This window comes from Felis catus, chromosome D2 (assembly GCF_018350175.1).
Source record: "Felis catus isolate Fca126 chromosome D2, F.catus_Fca126_mat1.0, whole genome shotgun sequence".
NCBI lineage: Eukaryota > Metazoa > Chordata > Mammalia > Carnivora > Felidae > Felis > Felis catus.
Window position 1 is genome coordinate 84,402,767 of NC_058378.1, and position 7,039 is coordinate 84,409,805.

At 50.1% G+C, this 7,039-nt stretch overlaps 1 long non-coding RNA gene across 2 annotated transcripts in view; it reads right to left on the minus strand.

The window, feature by feature from the left end:
- LOC123380953 overlaps positions 1-6,345 on the minus strand; it is a 31,785-nt gene extending 25,440 nt beyond the window's left edge. The window contains exons 1-3 of one of the 2 annotated variants that reach the window (XR_006587411.1): positions 6,140-6,345; positions 2,310-2,434; positions 437-2,076 (exon numbers count right to left, since the gene is read on the minus strand). This is a non-coding gene — a long non-coding RNA (uncharacterized LOC123380953). Of the gene's footprint in view, positions 1-436; positions 2,077-2,309; positions 2,435-6,139 lie in introns of those variants that run through there. The other variant, XR_006587412.1, reaches the window with a different exon arrangement.
- Between the last annotated feature and the right edge of the window lie 694 nt (positions 6,346-7,039).

Sequence of the window (7,039 nt, forward strand, 5' to 3'; positions counted from 1 at the left end):
ATATACTTTTCAATCTATAAACCATTATCATAGGTAACATTTATTGATATATAAATATATTGTGAAAGTGTAAGTATATACACAGGAATGATAAATTCACATTAGGGTCCCTTTAGCATGGAGGGAGGGATTGGCATCACAGAGAAGCACACGGGGTCCTCCGTTTCATCTATCACGTTAAGATTTGATAAAGATGATCGGTATGTGGGTATTTGTCTACTATTGTCTATTTTTTCAGAATGCTTGAAATATTCCCTAATTTTAAAGAACATATCTTCAGGGGCGCCTGGGTGGCTCAGTCGGTTAAGTGTCCGACTTCAGCTCAGGTCATGATCTTGTGGTTCGTGGGTTCAAGCCCCACGTCGGGCTCTGTGCTGACAGCTCAGAGCCTGGAGCCTGCTTTGGATTCTGTGTCCCCTTCTCTCTCTGCCCCTCCTCTGCTCAGTCCCTGTCTCTCTCTCTCGCTCTTAAAAATAAACATTTTTCAAAAACAACGAGTTTTCATAAAGAAAACGGCAGCCCCTCTGGAGGGAATATCTCTCCGTGGCTGGGAGCACCAGCCAGCCCCCAGTTCTATGGACTCACACGGGTGTCTTGTAACCACTAAGGCACAACTTGCCACGGAGAATGGGGCCCAGGTTTTTGATAAGACATCAACTTGCCTTATGCCACAGCCAGGCCTGACAAGCAGGCAAGATGATACAAATTTTTCTCTAAAAACAGGAGGAAATGTTACTGTTTATAAAGCAGTCCAAATGTAATGAATATTTATAGGTAACGAAATCCAACCTGCCAAAAACGATCTGATTAATAATAGAGTGGGCTAGCTAAACCCGGTAACCTTTTATGATAAATTATAGGCTCTGTGTCAGTGGTCCTGGGGCTGGAAGAGGGGGACTCGTTGTTCCCGGCCCCTCCTTCCGGAGGACTTCATATCAGAATGGCAGGCTCAGACAGGGGTGGGAAAGGGGGTGTAGCCACCTGAACTTGTCAGGGGTCAGGGAGAGTGTAGGAAGTTCCAAAACTCAGGAGCTGTCAGCTGGAAAAACAGATGGATTTGGGGGAGGTCAGCCCGGGATAAAGATGGGGTCAGTGTGAAGAAATCTGCAACGAAATCACCTGTGCCCTTAGTGGTGTGAAATGTCATGGCAGACAGCCCTGGGTCCGTGCCCTGCCCATCTTCCACAGAAGAGAGCCCACATCAGACTTGGAAATAAATGGTCTGTGGTTGATATGCGTGTTTTAACCCCTGTGAACGTTAATGGGAGTTTTGTGCACGTATTGATTGCCAAAGAAGCCTAAAGTGTAAAGCATTAATTCTGGATTCTGAGATGTTTGCCAATTCCTCCTGGACCCTTAGTCCTCATCAGCACTTGGTATTTTGAACTCCTTTTTCTCTGCATATTTTAAAAGAAGAAATTTAGGGGCTTATCTAATCTGATCTTGTGTCTCCGAAGCCGGAGTCGTTTAATGGGTACGTCGATATACACCCACATTTAGGCTGAGATGAATGAGCATGGCCACGCATCCGCCTTGGCAACGGGACCGGGCATCAATCACCAAGATGGCTCGTGCAGACACATCAGCCATTGGCATCCTGGTCCCCGCACACCCCTCCCGATACGGCTGAAGACACTTCCAATATATCAATAATGATCTGTGTCCAAAAACTTCTCCGGGGGATCACATGAGCCAGGAGGGAGAGATATTTACCCAAGCCCACATTACATTCCAGCTGCCTCTGCTTTGCGGAACCCCAGATGTGACCTCCCAAGCTCTCAGCTATTGACGAATTTAGCCGGAGTCTACATGTCACTGGCCGAAATGGTTCTCTGGCAGAGTGAAGGTTCAGGGTCAGTTTCAGAAGGGGTGGACCTCAACAGCTCTGGTTTCAGGGTGCACTGCAGAGAAGCTTTCTCTGACCCCTTTGTCCGTTGTTAAAATCACCTGCTGGCAAAGCTGTGACTCCCACGTTCCTGCCAACCTCTTCGCTGCTTCGCAGACTCGTCGCTATTTTCCCTTCCAGATGCCTTCCTGGCAGCTCTCAGCATCACAGCTCTTCTCCGTGTGTGTGGTCTGTGCAGAGCTCACTCTGATTCCTCCACGGCCGGACCCCCACCCCCCCGGCGGGGACCCCACCACCGCCACCTGCTTCCCACCTTCGCGGGTCGCAGAGAGCACCACCCTGGAAGGACCACTCTGGCCTCCACACAGCACCTCCCCTACTACTTCCCAAGTGCCTTGGGTGGTCGGGGGACCCTCTCAGAGACCCAGTTGTTATCCCCCCAAATAAGGATTAAACCACCCACCTTAAGTGGAAGCCCAGGGACAACCGGATCGGCAAGACGGAAGTCCGTGCATCAGCACGTGAACGCTTTTCCGCACGGCCAGTGCTCGGGCGTGTGGGTTTTTCCTTCTAGCATCCTCAAAGAGCCTAAGAGCAGGGAAATGGAGAACCCAAAGAGAAAGAGAACAGACTAGAAATCAACAAGAGGCTTTTGAATTACACGGAACTGTGAAGGTGGTGTGTGTAGAGGGCTGTACCTGTTCACGAGCGACTTTCACATCCTTGCAAAGGGCGGGGGGGGGGGGAGGCCACTTGCTCAGTTGGACTGGAATTTCAGGGAAACAATGAATAATGACTTAGTTCAAAAACAGTTTTGAGTCGGGGTGCCTGGGTGGCGCAGTCAGTTAAGCTTCCGACTTCAGCCAGGTCACGATCTCGCGGTCCGGGAGTTCGAGCCCCGCGTCGGGCTCTGGGCTGATGGCTCAGAGCCTGGAGCCTGTTTCCGATTCTGTGTCTTCCTCTCTCTCTGCCCCTCCCCCGTTCATGCTCTGTCTCTCTCTGTCCCAAAAATAAATAAACGTTGAAAAAAAAAATTAAAAAAAAAAAAAGTTTTGAGTCTACTAAAAATATTATTATTTTTCCAGGACTTCCTAACTTAACTCGTGGTGGGAGGGTGGGAGGCAGGGAAAAGTCACGGCGGTCTTACTTCACAGGCGAGAGGGGGAACCAGGGATGGGTGGGGCCCTTATTCAGCTCCACCTTCTCTGGTGTGGCAAGCTGGCTTTGGGGAGACACGTGACTCTCAGGGACCGGGGTCCCCGAGCTCGCCTCACACGTGATCCCTCCAGATGCGACCCTGCCTCGCTCAGGAGGGGACCCAAAGCAGGTGAAGTCGCTGTTCTGCGTATGCACGGAAAGGTCCAGGCAGAAAGACAAAAATTTTATTTTATACGTATACGTATGGGGGGGGGGGGCCTGGAGGAACTGTTCCTACTGAGGAACATACCCGAACTTAATTACTTGGAACCCAATTAATATTGGAAAAGAAGCCCTGATTCTCAGAGGAAGTTACATCGTGGTTTATGCTGACGCAGCTCGCCCTCCCCGGTGGACCCCCAAGAAGACCAGGAAGAAACTACCTTTAGATAAAGGAATCTTACCAATGGGGACACTCTGCAAATGAAAATGTAAAGGCTTAAACCGGTCCCTCCCCATCCTTTCACTCATCATTGGGCTAGGGCCAGCAACAGCCACCCAGAGGTCACAGCACAGCCCCTTAGGTGGACTGCCCAGGCAGGCTGCCACAGTGCCACCCACACACCAAACCCAGCCACTGCCTGCGTCGTCTGTGCATTTTACATCTTTAAATGGCTGAAAACTTCCAAAGAAGAATATTTTGTGGTGTAAAAATTATATGAAATTCAAATTTCTGCATCCGCAGTAAATGGTTTTTGTTTTTTTTTTTAAGTTTATTTACTTATTCTGAGGAGAGAGAGAGAGCGTGAGCAGGGGAGGGACAGAGAGAGGAGGAGAAAGAGAATCCCAAGTAGGATCCGTGCTGTCAGTGCAGAGCTTGACACGGGGCTCGAGCTGGCGAACTGAGATCACGACCTGGGTGGAAAACAAAAGCCTGACGCTCAACCGAGTGAGCCACCCAGGCGCCCCATAAAGCCCCTTTTCGGAGAATTATTCCTTCTCCTTCTAACTTCCCACTAGATTCTTTCTCTGATGAGTCTATAAAACCCCCCAACACCCTGGGCCCACACACCCTTCCAGACCTCCCATCATGCCCTTCACCTCAACATCAACCTCCTCCCAAAGCCACACGTGTGTGCTGTCTGCCCTTGCCGCCTCCCTCACCCTCCAGCCCGGCTCTGTTCCTGCACCACCTCTCTGGGCACAGTCCCCGAGGACCTCCCCAGTTCTGCCTGCAAACAGGCACCACAACATCCGTCTCTTCCACAACTTCTCCCCTCTGCCCGACACCGCTAAGCTCTGCTTCCTTCCTGCGGGACGTTCTTGACCATCCCCCTCTGGTTCTCCTTCCTTCCTCATGGCTTCTTCTTCTGCTCCCTCATCGGTCTCCTTTAAACATTGCAATTTCTCAGGACGCATCCAGTTCTCCCCTTGCTCTCTCTCCCTAGATGACCTTACCCTGCCTTTGGCTGCAAGTGTCACACAAGCTGTTGGCATTGACTAATGCAATATCAGCTCAGGAGAAAGACTTTCCTTGTTCACGAAGCATCAGCCAGACTTTTCTCGGACCTCACCGAAGGAATCAGATGATTGTCCTCTCCTGCAAACCTCCAAGAATTCCTTCCTGCACGCAAACACTCACTCTTCCATCAGTGGCCTCCCCATCCTGCTGGGGCTAGACCATCTATGCTGTGGCGGCCAAGGAAGGTTCCACAGGAGACGCTCAAATGTAAATGTTTATAGACTCAAGCCAGGGTCTTGACAATAAAGTACACTTGGTTCATGATTAGAAAACATAAGGGCTCATACATTCAAACTTCAACTTCCAAAGCAAGACTTGTGCCATCTCCCTGTGTCTACTTAAAACCCCTAAACTTTTTTGTAACGTACAAAGTAATTCTGACATTTTAGACCACAGAGCTAAGTGTGTAGGATGCATCTGTGTGTTGGAATTGGAGGCTCTTCCATTTATTGACTGTGTGACTCTAGGAAAGTGTCTCAACTTGTCTGAGCATCAGGTTCTTGAACCACCAGAGGGCGACAGTAAAAGTTGTCTCTCTGAGTTATTGAGGAAACCAAATCACATAGATCACGTCCAGTGCACGGAATAAATGGTAGTTCAAACTCATTCCCCGGGAAAAGTACAATAAAGACACGGTACAGAAGGAAGAAAGGGGACACTCGACAGAGACACAGCCATATGCCCAGAGGAGGACAAGAGCAGCATCATAAAATATAGGAAATGCCAAAAGGCTTTCTTAATTCCCGCTAAGTAGTGATGGCTCACCCCACCTCCACGCTGACCCAACGATAAAACCAGGAGACAGACTAATGCTGTGTTATAACCTAACAATATTATATCAGGCTTTCATTATATGTGGTGTTCCAGGGGACACGTGGCTTAACCTGTGGTAAATTTAAATCTGTTTAATGACTTGTATTAGAACAAGCTCCTACCATAAATAAAAGTTCCCAGGAGAGGAGGTAGGCTCGTGTCCCATTACTATGTCATTCATGCTGATAACTCGCAACACAAATGGATGAACCACATCAGTGGCGTATTTATCAAACAAGCACGTGTGGGTCGTGCAGTGCTGGACGCTGACCAAGGATGTCAAGGCCTTGTCCCACTGACGACGGACAAATCCCCATTAATCTAGGCCAAGCAAGCCTCCCATGCTACAAGCATTTGCCCACAGAGCAGAAAACACCATCTCCCAGAGCCCCCAGGCTCCGGGTTTGCCTAAATCCAGGGCAGGCCTAGAGGAGAGACACCCCAGCCGCCCCTGCTCACAGATCAGTGGGACATGTCGAGACGCAGAAGTTCCGACCCAGCCGCTGGCCAGGCCCCGGGACCCCTGCGGCACCAGTAATTTTAAGCATAAATCTCCCAGGGACTCATGACAGACAAGCCCCGTGACAGCTATGCAATTACTGCTGATGGCCGACCTTCCAACGAGGCTCCGTTGAATTATAGGAATCTTATTAGAAGCCTCTGACCTCTTGAATTTGCGGGGTAGAAATGGCCTGAAAATCCAATACTCTTATTTATGCTAACTCTGCAAAAAGGAAAAAAGTGACCATATGCAGACAGACAGACATGTAGATGCATTTCTGCACACATTTCTGAGTCCAGGGACGTAGGACTCCGCTTACCGAGGAGGGCTCTTTTCACACCAAGACTGGCTGCCAGCACAAAGTGAACCACCCTTCCCGGCCCCGGTGCAGGCTCTGCGGAGAAAGTTCTCGTCCTCCTTAATCACAGAGGAGGAGAGGACATGCACAGGAAAGCAAACAGGGCTCAGCTGTACCTGCTTCGCTCCCCTGTGCCCGCGGCGTGGGAGCAACCACACCCATGGGGGAAAGTGCTGCCGCTAAAGGAAGGTAAGGCGGGGGCGGGGCTTTGCTCAAGGGGCGGGGCTGTCCGTGGAGGGTGGGGCTAGTGAGAAGGGCTTCATAGAAGGGGCGTGGCTTCCGGGGAGGGGCGGGGCTAGAAAGGGGCGGGTCTGGCGTCGGGGGAGGAGCAGGGCAGAGGAGGTATTTTACAATTTATCCTGGAAGGGTGGGGCCCCAGGTGAGCCAGTGATCTTCCCCGGGGCTTTTACCTCTTCTAATTTAAATTATTTTCATGGTTATCTTAAAAAAAAGGCAACCCCCACCCTTCCCTATGCCCCTGAATTCCTTTTCCTGGGGCTGATTCATTCAGAGTTCCTGCCTCCTGCAGCCCTAAGTCAGGCGTCTCAGGAACTGGTGTCTCAGCCGAATGTGTCGCCTCGCTCATCTGCATCCAGTCAGTTTCTGTGATGTAAGCTGTTTGGGTTCAAGGGTGTCTTACCAGCACAGCTTACTGGGGACTGCATTTTCTCTGGGGTGCGCAGTGAGCTCTACATCAAAGCCTGATTGAGCAGAAAATATGTGCTAATGTTCACAGCAGTACTCTATTATAGTATAAGTGTGCTTGTAAATATTCACTACATGTTATTACGCCATTTGAACCAAGAATATTGGGAGGTGAAAGGTCGGCCTAATGCTCTCTCCGGAGGCAGCAGTTTTGAA